This window comes from Podarcis muralis, chromosome 12, assembly GCF_964188315.1.
Source record: "Podarcis muralis chromosome 12, rPodMur119.hap1.1, whole genome shotgun sequence".
Lineage (NCBI taxonomy): Eukaryota > Metazoa > Chordata > Lepidosauria > Squamata > Lacertidae > Podarcis > Podarcis muralis.
The window spans coordinates 12,686,079-12,701,759 of record NC_135666.1 but is presented as its reverse complement, the minus strand read 5'-3'; the positions used below and the strand labels follow the sequence as shown (position 1 = coordinate 12,701,759).

The window sequence follows — 15,681 nt, the reverse complement described above, 5'->3', positions numbered from 1 at the left end:
AATATATGCATTTATATAAACACTTTATTCTATTATATGCATTTTTGTAGCTATAACTTGGCCGGAGAACTGCATTGCAAAATTCAGAGAAGTGCTAAATTCAAAGGAGGGCTGTGTTACAGTTTGCCTATTGCTTTGGAAAGTGCAAACCAGGCAAGTCCACCTTTAAATTTGAACTGAATCCAATTTCTCATGGCTTCCCTGCTGGAGAACCTCTGTCAATAAGAACTAGCGCGTTGTGCTTGATGTGCAAATAGTCTGACCTGATATAGGCAGACTTCCTGGGTTCCTAATAGGCCCAGTATGTGTTTGTCATGAATGTGAACTAACTCGGAACCTCTAGGTTACACCTAGAATTTCATGCAGCATTCGGGGCCTTGGCAGATGCACAGAGGTCAGTGTTGAAAGAGTTCCATGAAAATGGCATGTATGAACTTCTATTGCCTTGAAATGCACAGCAATACTGTTTCCAGGCAATTTAACTCAAAGCAACTGGTACAGACTGAAAAGACAGCACTGCAGCACATGTGATAAATAACTGTCCACTTAAAACAGAAAGAAAGTTTGCAAACTACTGCTGTATATACTAGCAATAGCTGAATTCCTATGATCAAAACCAGAGCTTTTAAACATATCTCTTTCCGGTTCCACCCTGCCTGGATTTTAGTTGACCATTCTTTTGTTGGTAGTTAAAGTGCAGTAGGATTTGTTTTCATAATCTCTAATGTAGATTCAGATTCCCACAGGGAGCCTTGAAATGTTCTCTGAATTTGTCCCTCTTCAGCCAGCCCTGCTTGTGTAATAAAATGGCTTTGTGTGTTAAGAGGTAACTAAATCCATGTTACTGCAGATGAGTAACATATCCCCGAGGGCCACAAATCTAGGTATAGTTAAAATATTTTTTGAATGTCAAGTGATTCTTTTGTGAATGCATGTAACACTATCCGCCATACTTTCCTGGTTAGAGATCCATGAAGTGGATATATATTGCTGAAATTTTAATTGCATGGCTCCACATACAATATTTGACTTGTTACCTCTGTATCTCAGGAGCTCATAGTGACATACTGTAACCCTGGGCCATAGGTTCAAGCTTGCATGTTATAAGGCTGGGATGGGGAACCTCTGCTTCTCCAGATGTTGCTGGACTCCAACTCCCATCAGTCCCAGCCAGCATAGCCAATGGCCAGAGATGATGGGAGTTGTAGTCCAGCAACAGAGTTTCACCTCCCCCTGCTTTAAGAACTGGGCCATTGAATATTATTTTGTTCAGTGAAAGACTAAATAAATGTCCGTACTACAGATCAAACTGGTTTTGCCATTGTTCTGCTATCCAGGAATGTCTGAGAACTGTAATTCCGTTAGACAGAACTCAGAGAGTTCTCAGGGCTTCACCAAATCACAATTATAAGATTGTATTATTATTATTATTATTATTTTGTAAAATCCACAACAACCAAAGGGCCATTAAACTTACACAGATTTGTAGCACAAAAAGCACAACAAGAGAAGTGTGTTTGTGAGAGCACAAACTTAATATTGAGTGTATAAAAGAAAATCATGTCGGAAATTGACCATCTGAAATGCAGCCCCCAGTAGCAGAATAACAAGCATGCTAGAGCAGGGATGGGCACCATCTGTGACCCTCCGGATTGTTGGTGGAAATTCCTGGATACCAAGATCCAAGTTTAGGGGAAGAACTCTTTGGTGACAGAATCCCAGGGAAGATTTAAAGTCACAGAATATGCAGCAAAGTAAAGTGTAGACATATAGGCTGTTAGACCTTTAAAATACGCCCTTTAAAGTGACTTCCAAAATCCCCTCTTAAAAACTCTCCAGAGGTCAGATTCAGGTGCTTCAACAAAGGTTGCACAGGTAGTAAAGTTTAGCTTTCACAAACTGGTGAAAAGTTACTAAATTATTGCTTTAGGTCCTCAAGAGTGGCTGGTGAGAGCCATGCGGTCTGAGCTGTAGCAACCAGCGCAGACCTCTTCACATGTTGAGCTTCTCGGGAGGACAGGGGGGAAACAAAGACTTGATTACAACAACAACAACAACAATTTATTTATACCCCGCCCATCTGGCTGGGTTTCCCCAGCCACTCTGGGCGGCTTCCAACAAAGATTAAAAATACATTAAAACATCAGTCATTATAACTTCCCTAAACAGGGAAGTTCCTAGTTTTTCCCAAAGTGAAGGGAAATAGACATTGCTAAGCCTGGCAGGACAGCTTACTCTATGGCATTAACCCCTTCCTGCATTAATTGGACTTAGGCATGTTGATCATATGAGACTAGTTATCCCACCCAGATGTCCTATCACCTTGAGACAGCATAGCCAATGATCAAGGATGATGGGCATTGCAGTCCAACAGCACCTGGAGGTCCACATGTTCCCCCCTCTGGTCTAGAGCAGTGTTTCCCAACCGGTGTTCCGCGGCACACTCGTGTGCCGCGGAACGTTGCCTTGTGTTCCGTGGGAGGGAGGCGGGCGACTTGGGCGGCGAGAGGCGGGGCGGCGGCGGCGAGCATACGCGGGGCGGCGAGCGAGCTCCCTCCCACATCCCATCGCCGCTCGCTTCGGCCGGCCTACTGGAGCGAGCGGCGATGGGATGTGGGAGCTCGCTCGCTCGCCGCCCCGCGTGTGCTCGCCGCCGCCGCCCCGCCTCTCGCCGCCCACCTCCCTCCCACGGCACACCAGCCTACCTCCGTGTGCCTTTGCCCAAAAAAGGTTGGGAAACACTGGTCTAGAGCTACATGAGAAACCAAGCCACATGGTTATCCCCATGGCAATTGAGACAATGTGTTTATGAATGTTATACTCTGAATGATTAAACCATCTTTGAAGGATTTCACTTCTTTTTGGAAATTCGGACCCTACTGAAAAGAAGAGAAGAAAAGAAAAAAGTGAACCATCATTGATCTGCTGGGGCTGTAGATCTTGCTGCTACAGTCAATACGCGTCATCAGCAAAGGGTCGAAATTTAATGAAGAGCAAATTGGCTTGCTTTAAAGAAGCAGAAATTGATCGGCTTTGTGACCCAAAGCAAAACACAATAAGGCTTCAGTAGTCTCCAAGTCCTGTAATCATCGTTGTCCTAAGAATCAATGAGTAATAGGCCTCCTTTTGTGTTTTGAAATGTGTGATTCATATTATTGAAGCTGAATTCATTTTAATAGGGCGTCCCTCAATCAAAGACAGAAAATAACACAGCAATCTTGGTCTGTAATGAATTCTGTCCAGCAAGCTGATGAGAATTTCAGCCTGATTTATAGCTGTCATCAGAGCTGATAAAGGTCACCACTGAATCTCATTTCTTTAAAAAAATGTTTTCAATTTTATAGGGGGCTATTTTCAGCCAAAACGATGCTGAAAATACCTAATTCTCTAAGCAAAGAGCTGTTTGTTCAAGTACATATGAAGAATTATCCTGGAATCCCTTGACTCAACTATCTCCCTCGCTTACGATTTCTAGGAATCTGCCTGATAAAGCTCTTCCATGCCTGCACGTCAGGAAAGAGTGACAATTCCTTCCAATTGCAGACCTTTGCTTATGGGGGCTTGAAGGGGGCATTTTGGATGGCAGATGGATCTGCCGCAGGTGAGAAGCCCTTATGTGCAGGCAGAACTTTAGCTGCAGCACTTCAGATCTTGCCCACTGATGGGTTGTGGTTTTCCTAAGAACATATGAGCCTGCTGGATCAGGCCAATGGCTCATCTAGTCCATCATCGCATTCTCACAGGGTCCTGCGGAAAACCTGCAAGCAAGATTTGAGCACGAGAGCACTCTCCCCTCCTGTGGCTTCCAGCAACTGGTATTCAGAAGCACTGCTGCCTCCAACTGTGGTGGCAGAACATAGCCAATGTGACTAGCAGCCATCAACAGCCCTCTCCTCCATGAATTTGTTTAATCCTCTTTTAAAGCCATCCAAGGGTTGGTAGTTTTAAATATCTGGGCATTTATATCTCTGAGGACCTCTCATGGACTGCAAATATCAATATGGTTGTGAGGAAGGTGCAGGGGAGGTTGTATTTCCTGAGAATGCTCAAGGGACTGAATCTATCTCAGCACCTACTTTTGTCCTATTATCACAGTACCATCGAGAGCGTCTTAACCTATAGTATATTATCGTGGTATGGGAGCAACTCTGAAACGGATACAAAAGCTTTACAGAGAATAATTAAAATTGCCCAGAATGTTATTGGGCTCCAACTACCAACCCTGGATGAGATCTTCACGTCTCGCACTTTGAAGAAGTCACACAATATCCTGAGAGATCCCACCCATCCTGCTCACAACTTCTTTGAACTGTTGCATTCGGGCAGAAGATATAGGACAATGAAAACACGAACCACACGCCTTCTGAATAGTTTCTATCCAAGAGCTCTGATTGCATTAAATAATGATCTCAGGGCCAGTTGCAAGAAATAGCAAGCAGGGAGTAGGAAGGAATGAGATAGGTTTTAGGTTATGTTAGGCCTTTAATAGGTTATGTTATATTCTGGATTATGTTATGTTTTTATAGATTATGTCTGAATAGGATGAGAGTGTTGGAGATACGTGCAAATGTGTATGTGAACCCGGTCTTTGGGTGGGTGTTTGATTTTCGTTGTTGTGTATACTGTGTATATACGGACAATGACAATAAATTTATCTATCTATCTATCAAGTTGGTGGCCATCACTGCCTCTGGTGGCAATGATCTCCACGGTTTAACTATGTGTTGCATAATGCACTCAGTGAATGCTGACAGTCTCAAATGGATATCAATATCAACCAACGTATATTCTATACCTTATATCACATTTTCCGGAAACTGCAAACAGCACTGTGGGTTAAACCACAGAGCCTAGGACTTGCCGATCAGAAGGTCGGCGGTTCGAATCCCCGCGACGGGGTGAGCTCCCGTTGCTCGGTCGCTGCTCCTGCCAACCTAGCAGTTCGAAAGCACGTCAAAGTGCAAGTAGATAAATAGGTACCGCTCCGGCGGGAAGGTAAACGGCATTTCTGTGTGCTGCTCTGGTTCACCCGAAGCGGCGTAGTCATGCTGGCCACATGACCCGGAAGCTGTACGCCGGCTCCCTCGGCCAGTAAAGCGAGATGAGCGCCGCAACCCCAGAGTCTGTCACGACTGGACCTAATGGTCAGGGGTCCCTTTTCCTTTACCTATATATTGAGAGTCGCCAGATTTTGTGTGTGTATACATTATTATTACTTATTAAATTTGTATGCTGCCCTTCATCTGTAGATCTCAGGGTGGTTCACAACATAAAAATACAAGATAAAAACACAAAATGAATAATAATAATAATACCCACAAACTGATAAGTCCCTTCCCCCACCCCAGTCCTATATACTAATAGTAAAAGTGTACACAAGAAATGTAGATCAATAAATCTGACAGCAGCTTGGGGCCCTCTTTAGGGATGTTGCTATGGGGCTGTCATGCTGAGCTCCTGCACTTCTAAAACTTGCATTACGCAGCATTTGAATTACATTTCCCAACTGTCTGGAAAGGCTCGTTCTCTGGCCACAGAGAGGCAGTCTGCTGACACATATCCCAAGGAAGTGTGGTCAACACATTGCCACAAGTCTACTCAGCTCCAGCATGCAGCTCATGTGCTGCTCTATGGATCTGGAGGATGGAAGTATCCCATGGCTGTTACACAAGAGCTCAGTTCTAGGAGACTGGGTTCAAAAATGAATTAACTACTGATCCCACAGCACTAAAACACGGTCAGGACCATAAAAAACCTGCAAATGTTACTTATGATAAAGTACAATGGTACATTGGGGCCAGTAGCATCTAAAATTAGGCTAGGGGCTGCATGTGACACACGGGCCAACAATTGCCTGTCAGTGAGCTAAAACATGGCTGAGTTACACAATACCCTATTGGCTAAACAATGCATGTATTTGGCCCACGCACAAATTGAATGGTGACACAAGGAAGGGGCATAGCTCAATGGCAGAGCAATTCTGTTGCCTGCAGAAAGTCCCAGGTTCACTCCCTGCTGTTCTCCATTAAAGGTAAAGGTACCCCTGCCCGTACGGGCCAGTCATGTCCGACTCTAGGGTTGCGTGCTCATCTTGCTCTAGAGGCCGTGAGCCGGCGCCGTCCGAAGACACTTCCGGGTCACGTGGCCAGCGTGACGAAGCTGCTGCTGGCGAGCCAGCACCAGTGCAGCGCACGGAAACGCCGTTTACCTTCCCGCTATAAAGCGGTCCCTATTTATCTACTTGCACTTAAGAGTGCTTTCAAACTGCTAGGTGGGCAGGAGCTGGGACCGAACGACAGGAGCGCACCCCGCCACGGGGATTCGAACCACCGACCATACGATCAGCAAGTCCTAGGCACTGAGGTTTTACCAACAGTACCACCCACGTCCCTTTGTTCTCCATTAGGGCTGGGAAATATCCCTAGTCTGAAACCGTGGAAAGTCAACAACACTGAGCTAGAGAGGCCAAGGGTGTGATTTAGTATATGGGAGCTTCCTGTGTTTGATTAAACCAGCATTTTATGGCCTCTCTCTTCAACATCTCCCATCTCTTCCTATGAAATGAGAAATGGAAGCTAACGTTCAGGTGGCAAAAGGGACCCAAGGAAGAAAGATGCCAGATTGTCAGCAGCACATCCAAATCGTCGCCCCATCACAGCCGTATGTTCTGTGTGGCTCTAGCCTAGCAATTTGTATTCACAACATACCATTTTTTCACATAAAAGGCATTTGGCCGAGGTGTTGCAGCAGGCTGCAACGGCTGAATGTGTAGCAGGTTTACAGATTAAGAACAAATAAGCCATTTGCCTGCAAGTTCTTGAAGTCCCATATGTAATATGAACGGTGAAGGAAATGGAGGCAATTCTAGTTAAGAGAGGCCGTTGTTGAGTGATAGAAGAGAAGCCCACGACAGGTGGACGAGAACAATCTGGTTTTATTTCCAAATTGCACCAGCAATTAATGCCAGGCAAAAGCCCTAAACTGAGCTAGCACAACTCCCAACGACAGACGCTGATGGAATGGCTTAGCAAGAGCAAGTGCTGGTGGAGACCCAAGAAAATGCGAGCCAATAGCATCACAGTGGACAGAGAAAGACCAAACACATGTTGGTGCCCAAGGCAGAAAATGCAACTGATACCCCCATGGTGGGGGAAAAATATATAATAAGGAACTAAAGAATGACAATGACGATGGTGGTTTACAGAACACTACTGGTGTTCATGGCACTTGAAGAGGAGAAGTACGGTATATGAGTTCAAGCCTCTGCCCTGAAGAGCTTACAATCTAAAATTCTTCACAGGGGAAGCAATAGAGCAGGAAGGAAAAGAAATGGGAGGCAGTGGTAAATGAGGAAGCAGTGTGCAATTGTTTTGGTTGCACATGCTTGGGCTTAGTTGCAGACTGAGCTACAGTAGGATATGCAAACTATGGAGTTATGCCAAGGCCTTCATGATCAAGGTGGGTTTTGAAGGAAGTAAGAGAGGTAGCAGCAGGGCATGAGTTCCAAGAATATGGGGGTAGCAAGGAAGGGAAGGTGGAGTGCTTTGAGAGAGCAGACTAATGGTAGGACAAGGTCTGGTAGCAAAAGCACAAAACTACAGCAGAGGAGGGAATTCTAAGATAGATGTACACAGAAAAGAATAGATGAATCAAAGGTGAGTACACTTCCGTGTAGGAAGGTGGGATAGGAATTGCTGGGAGGAAGTAAGTAAGGACAAAGCGATATAGTCAAGTTTAGATAATCATGCAAGGTTCAGTTTGCATGCAAAGCTTTCCGCCTCCTTGTTTATAAAACTGGAGATTTGATTCTGCCTTAGGCCATGTCTATACCAATGCTTTCTCCAGACAAACCTGCCCTGTGGCAAGGTAGCACACAGGGCAAAGGGCTCCCAGAACTGCCAAGGGAAAGCTGCACACAATAAATAATTCCTCTCCTTTCTGGTTTCCATTCTCTTCCAGGGTCCAAGCATATTTTGGCTTCTCTATATCAAAAGAAGGATGGCAGCTTTCCACAAAGGGATGGCGCTTCTGTCCATTCAAGAGCTTTGAGCACAGCAACAACCCAAGTTCCACAGGTGTAAGCTTCTCCCATTAAATGCCGTCTGCTACAGAACTCCCAAATAACCTCTCCTGCTCAGAAGATGGTCACTATTCAGAGTCTTACTTCTCAATGCCAGTGCTGCAGAGGAATTAGCTGCAAAGAAAGACAGGAATGGATCCTGTAGCTTTAACAGTAAGCCACAAATCTAGTAAGGTAAAGGTAAACAGGGACGCGGGTGATGATGTGGTTTAAACAACTAAGCCTCCTGGGCTTGCAGATCAGGTCGGCGGTTCGAATCCCCACAACAGGGTGAGCTCCCGTTGCATCTGTCCCAGCTTCTGCCAATCTAGCAGTTCAAAAGCATGCCAGTGCAAGTAGATAAATAGGTACAGCTGCGGCGGGAAGGCAAACGGAGTTTCCGTGAGCTCCAGCACTCGTCATGGTCCTCCATGTGTCAGTAGCAGTTTAATCATGCTGGCCACATGACAAAAAAAGATGTCTGTGGACAAATACCAGCTCCCTTGGCCTGAAAAGTGAGATGAGTGCCACACCCCATAGCTGCCTTTGCCTTTGCCTTACCTTTACCTATTCTAGTAGAGGGATTTTCAACAGGGTCCACCTGCTAAGTCATAATGCAGCAAAGGTAGGAAACAGTACATTTTGCAGAAAGAGGAGTCTCATGCATAATAGCAATCTAGCTAGGAAGGGAGCAGATTGCAATGTATGTCTGGTGTGTGCCAATTTACGGAGTTTCCTTTCTGGCCTCAATGGGGTGTTGCTTGCATATAAAAAGCCCCTGGTCTTGCGCGCTGTGCCTGTACCTGGGGCTGGTGGGGAGGGAGGCTTGTGCAGCCAGACTACTGCAATGCAGAAATAAACTCCAGTTTCTTACAGTTCCATTTTATTAGTATGAGGAAGCAGATTGTAAGAGGGAACAGTTTGCTTGTAACATTAGGAACAGAGCCCTTAATTCCTGGAGACACGTGAAATCTTTTTTTATCTCACTGACATTATGGGCCATTATCTTTTAGTGTTTCTTCTTTTCCCTTCGGTAGAGCTTCTTTCCTCCTCCTCCCTTTTTAATATGAATAGGGGCAGGGACACCCCTCTAAACAGTTGATTTGCTGTAATTTACCTAAACAATGGACATCTCATCACATTGGTACATTAAGCCAGCATAACATGGCTTAGTGTGCTTTATTATGCAAGAAGTAGCTTGTTCTCCTGCAATGATTTTGCAAAGTTTTTTGCAGATAAAATCGCTCAGATTCGGGAAGAAGTAGACTCCACCGTGGGAGCAGGGCCGGGGCGGGAGAGTGCTAGAGTTCTGTCTAGTCAAGTTGAGTGGGATCAATTCCAATCTGTTACCGCCGAGGATGTGGACAGGCTGCTTGGACGAGTGAAACCAACCACCTGTCTCCTGGATCCTTGCCCATCCTGGCTTATAAAAGCTAGCCGGGAAGGACTGGGCGATGGGCTTTGTGGGGTGGTGAATGCTTCCCTCCGTGAGGGAGCCTTCCCAGACCCGCTGAAAGAGGCGGTTATTAAACCGCTTCTTAAAAAACCATCTTTAGATGCGGCCACGATGGCCAATTATCGCCCAGTCTCAAATCTTCCATTCTTGGGCAAGGTGATTGAGCGAGCGGTTGCCGAACAACTCCAGGCACGCCTGGAAGAAACGGACCATTTGGATCCCTTCCAGTCGGGATTCAGGCCTCATCATGGGACTGAAACTGCCTTGGTCGCACTGGTTGATGATCTCCGGCGGGCTAGGGACAAAGGTGAGAGCTGTTTCCTAGTTCTGCTGGATCTCTCAGCGGCGTTTGATACCATCGACCATAGCATCCTTCTGGACCATCTTGGGGGGCTGGGAGCTGGGGGCACTGTCATACAGTGGTTCCGCTCCTTCCTCCTGGGCCGTGTTCAGAAAGTGGTGGTGGGGATGAGTGTTCAGACCCCTGGGCTCTCACTTGTGGGGTGCCTCAGGGTTCTGTCCTCTCCCCCATGCTTTTCAACATTTACATGCAGCCGCTGGGAGAGATCATCAGGAGGTTTGGGCTGGGTGTTCATCAGTATGCCGATGATACCCAGCTCTACCTCTCTTTTAAATCAGAACCAGTGAAGGCGGTGAAGGTCCTGCGTGAGTGTCTGGAGGCGGTTGGAGGATGGATGGCAGCTAACAGATTGAGGTTGAATCCTGACAAGACAGAAGTACTGTTTTTGGGGGACAGGAGGCGGGCAGGTGTGGAGGATTCCCTGGTCCTGAATGGGGTAACTGTGCCCCTGAAGGACCAGGTGCGCAGCCTGGGAGTCATTTTGGACTCACAGCTGTCCATGGAGGCACAGGTCAAATCTGTGTCCAGGGCAGCTGTTTACCAGCTCCATCTGGTACGTAGGCTGAGACCCTATCTGCCTGCGGACTGTCTCGCCAGAGTGGTGCATGCTCTGGTTATCTCCCGCTTAGACTACTGCAATGCACTCTACGTGGGGCTACCTTTGAAGGTGACTCGGAAACTACAACTAATCCAGAATGCGGCAGCTAGACTGGTGACTGGGGGCGGCCGCCGAGACCATATAACACCGGTCTTGAAAGACCTACATTGGCTCCCAGTACGTTTCCGAGCACAATTCAAAGTGTTGGTGCTGACCTTTAAAGCCCTAAACGGCGTCGGTCCAGTATACCTGAAGGAGCGTCTCCACCCCCATCATTCTGCCCGGACGCTGAGGTCCAGCGCCGAGGGCCTTCTGGCAGTTCCCTCATTGCGAGAAGCAAAGCTACAGGGAACCAGGCAGAGGGCCTTTTCGGTAGTGGCGCCCGCCCTGTGGAACGCCCTTCCAGCAGATGTCAAAGCGATAAACAACTACCTGACATTCAGAAGACATCTTAAGGCAGCCCTGTTCAGGGAAGTTTTTAACGTGTGATTTTATTGTATTTTTGGTTTTTATGGAAGCCGCCCAGAGTGGCTGGGGAGGCCCAGCCAGATGGGCGGGGTATAAATAATAAATTATTATTATTATTATTATTAATCACTCTTCACTTTAATGCAGCAAGGACCCTTGCATTTAGTATGTTTTGTGCCAAGAACATTCAAGAGCAACACACATTTACTCCAAACAGGCCTTTCCAGAACCAAGCTCTTACAGGACGCAAATTCACCAGGACGGCAAGAAGAATGGGTGCGCTTCAGAAACAACAACAACAATCTAGGATATAATTTGATAGTAATTATAATATGCTAGGTCTGAGTCCAATAGCATCTTTAGAACTAATTCTGTTAATAGATAGGGAGATTTCTAAGGCCATGGCCTCTTGAAATGTTACCAAAAAGCAGCTGGAGGCAGTGCATAAACCCTTGACAATATATATTGCTCTGCCTTAGTTTTAAAATGGACACTTCCTTAGTGTGGCGAGTTACGTATTACCAAAAAGGAGAATTTGTATCATCAAAGAAGAGGGCATGTGGTAATGTCATAAGTTTAGTAATGGTCTGTTTGTTCCTTTTCCACAGGATTTGCCTGGTGGGTACCTATCCCTGGCTCATCAATGGATTTTTTTGGGTTGGGAGGTTTCTTTGTAGTTCACACACTACTCTGGTTTGCTGCTGAGATTATTGCCCAGGAACCTGCCTTGCAAGCCCCCCCCCCCCAATTCTTCTCTGTCCTTTCACCCTTCTACCTTTCTCAAGTAAGAAGCTTCTAGTTCAATTTTCCCAGTCCCTCATGCACCTGTGCGTCTCACCAATTGATTGATTAAATGTTGCAATCCTAAAATCAACCCCTCTTATGATTCTGTATCTTGTTCCTTGTGCTCTTCAGAGCCAGCCAAAGAAGAATTACCGGTAAGAAGCTATTAAGAGGAAGGTGGATTGGCTAACATCAAAGCTTTCAGGGAGCAAAGACAACAGCATCCTAGCCTAACATTTCTACCATCATCTTGCTCCTCTCTATGTCACCTCCATTATGCATTTGCCAGTTATTGACATCTCTCCTGTTACCTCTTCTTCATCTATTGTAGAATGTAAGCTGCCTGTGGAAGGACCATGTCGCCTCTTTTCTGTACAGCACACTCTTGGAAGTTGGAGCTATAGAAAATGTTAAATGGCACTCTTGGGATGCCAATGCCATGCAGCTCATGACCCAGAATTTGTGCACTTCTGACTTCTCTTCCACTCCCTACAAGGCTAAAGTAATAAAACAAAATAAATTGAAAAGGGTGGAATTCAATGTTGTGCTGTGATTAACATTCTTTCTGCACATTCCAGCTTCCCTCTCTTCACACTGAGTGTTGTTCTGGGGGTTCACTTGACCCCCCCTTGGAGCTATTTTTGGGGGGCACAAAGAAGAAAGATGGAAGGGGGAAGCATCATTGTGCAAGCAGGAGTCCTTGTTAGGTGAACCGTATGTTTAAAATCTTCTTCTTCTTTGGCAATCACTTGTAGCCGAGTAAGATTTTCTTGCATAAACACGGTTTTAACAATGAGTCCGTAAGTGACTGTGGAGGCCAATTCTGGATCCACATGTCCTTCCACAGTGGGGACATTGGTTTCCGGGCGGGAGTTGATCACAGTGTGGATTTGCCAGGCGTGCCTTCCTCTTAGCATGTTTCAGCCTGAGTTTGAGTGTCTTCAAAGCCCATGACACCTTTGTAAAGGCTGTTCTCAAACTGGAGTGCTCGCAGGCCAGTGTTTCCCAGTTGTCAGTGTTTATACTACATTTTTTAAGATTTGGCTTGAGACAGTCTTCAAACCTCTTTTGTTGACCACCAGCATTACGCTTTCCATTTTTAAGTTCGGAATAGAGTAGTTGCTTTGGAAGACGATCATCAGGCATCCACACAACATGACCAGTCCAACAAAGTTGATGTTGAAGAATCATTGCTTCAACACTGGTGATCTTTGCTTCTTCCAGTACACTGATATTATTGCACCTGTCTTCCTAAGTGATGTGTAAAATTTTTCTGAGACAACGTTGATGGAATCTTTCAAGGAGTTGGAGATGGTGTTTATAAGTGGTCCGTGTTTCACAAGCATACAGTAAGGTTGGTAGTACAATAGCTGTGTAAACAAGCATTTTGGTTTCCCCGCAAATGTTCCAGTCCTCAAACACTCTGCACTTCAATAGGGAGAAAGCTGCACTCGCAGGGAATGCTGGATTTCGGTATCAATGTTGGCTCTTTTGGAAAGATAACTCTCTAGGTAGGAGAAGTGATTGACATTTTCCAATGTTACACCACTGAGTTGGATTTGTGGCGCTGCAGAGGAATGCTATCTATTTTCAAGTGCAATAATAGTTGATCTACAAGGCGTGTGGTTGTGGTTGCTGTTTTGTAAAAAATATAAAAAAGACACTTTGCCCAGCTTCTTAAGAGCACGCACATACTGCTTATTACTTAAAGATAAATGTAGACAACTGCAATAACCAAAGCATGAAGCTAGAGTTTTAGCTGTGGGGACAGACATATTTTTTTTGCAGTGGTGTACAGGAAGAAGCAACATGATTTGACAACTGATTGAATGTGAGAAACAAGGAAGGAAGATGAGCTAAAATAATCCCCCAAGCCAAGGCTATCTGTCCAGTCAACAGAAGTCCCAAACCTTTTGCTATCAGGAAATTTGTTGCTTCAAATTTCATTTAAAAATGAAGCATGGCAAAGAGTATTTGGAATAAATGAGAAGAGTGCATGTAATGCGTGACTTGCTGAGCCCCACGAATCCCCACTTGTCAGCTAAGCTTCTGATTTTAGAATGCTGTGTTACTTTTATTGTTGTTAGCCGCTCTGAGCCCGGCTTCAGCTGGGGAGGGCGGGATATATATAAATAAATAAATAAATAAATAAATAAATATTATTATTATTATTATTATTATTATTATTATTATTATTATGCAATGAAGGGTCTCCTGAATTTAAAAGATGTGAAAGATGAAAAGCCCACCCCCAGCCTGCATTACAAACCAAACATTGCAGTTAGTTCTGAGAGTGGCAAATCACCAGTATTTCCCTCTTGCCGTCACCCCCGATTACCTCCAAGTCCACCTGATGCAAAGTGCCTGCTCTAGAGTAGCAGCGCAGCAGATGGATGAAAGCACAACTAGCATAACATCTAGGCAGTCAGCTGCAGCAGCACTGCAGTTGACTACCTGAATTTCATGCTGGAGCTGTTCTTTATCCAGCTGCAGCACTGACTTTAGGGAAGTTTTTAATGTCTGATGCTGTACTGTTTTTAATATTCTTTTGGAAGCCGCCCAGAGTGGCTGGGGAAACCCAGCCAGATGGGCGGGGTATAAATAAATTATTATTATTTATTATTATTATTATTATTATTATCATTATTATTATTATTAGACTTGTTTACATGTCCAGTCAGTCATACGCTTTGGTCACCTGCTTCTTAAGCAGTTGTTTGCGGCCACATTTTATTGTTTAAACGCTGATACTTTCTTCGGCAGCTCTTGGAAGAAGCTGTAAGCGCTTCCCTCCATGCTCATTTCCACCACAAAACTGATGGGAGATCAGTTTTATTCATTGACTCCAGCTTGGCTGTCTCAATTCCGCCCTCCCTTTCTTAATGACATTTACGTTCTTTGCTCAAGGAAACCCGGATGCAGTCCAAGCTCTGCAAGACATTACAGTAAAACGAGCCCTTTCCAATTAATTTGAATGCAATTATTACAGGTGCTTAAAATGCACAGACCTATCATAAAGTAGGAGTAATGGTATCATTAATAATGTTTATTCCTTATTGAGTGCCTAAACATTACTAGGTGGTTAAAAAAAATAACCCCTGCCTTATCTGCAGGTTTGCAATCTGAAAAAGAAGCACAGAAGGGGAGGGAGAGAGGAAAGGGAAACAGCAGTAATAGGAGAGGAAAGGTCAAGTAGAACCAATCAAGGTTTCCTGCAGGGGAACAAAAGGTCAACAGAGACCACAGCTTTGAGGGGATGGATTTTGAGGGTTTTTCAGAGAATGAACTTCTTCCAGTGGAGTCAAAGAAGCTTGAGAAAGATGAGGGACATAAGGAATGTTTGATGTTAGGGGGAAGAAAGGCATCAGAAGAGTATAGGAAACCAGATGAGGAATAAAGTAACTATTTTGCAAAAGAAGAGTTTTCCAGATCAGGCTAACGGCCACCTAGTCCAGCATTCTGGTGACTAGGTTTTGCATGCAATAACATTTCAGGACAAATCTTGAGACTCCTGCTTGGGCAAAACATCCAAATAATTTCAAGGTAAGCAAGCCTTTTGCTAAGACTCACAAAATCTGCCAGGAAGCTTCCCTATCCATCTTTAAAATTCACAGCAGGAAAATGGAAGCAATTAGGTGCAGGTGAGGCATACATGGTATATATATATACTATAGATCGCTGTTCTGTATAGTGTACTTTTGCTGGAGCTGACATAAGTTATAGTTTATTTCAGATGTGTGCACACACACAAAGCAAGCTAGGAAAAAAAGTGAGGCTTAAGAAGAAATAAAAACTTGATTCCCTTTGTTGAACTCCAAGGCTCAGTTTGTGTTTCTGTAGCAGATAGAAGATGTGTGTGAGCTACATCTTTCAAGTGTCTACATCAAACACTCTTTCCACTCCTACTGTCATCCTTTATAAAAAGAGGCTCCCTTTGAAAGCACAGAGCAATGGCA

At 44.9% G+C, this 15,681-nt stretch overlaps 1 protein-coding gene across 6 annotated transcripts in view; it reads right to left on the bottom strand.

Annotated features, from left to right (window-relative positions):
* The window catches only part of DPP6 (dipeptidyl peptidase like 6), a 510,968-nt gene that overhangs the window by 127,294 nt on the left and 367,993 nt on the right, over positions 1 to 15,681 (bottom strand). The window lies entirely within an intron of this gene.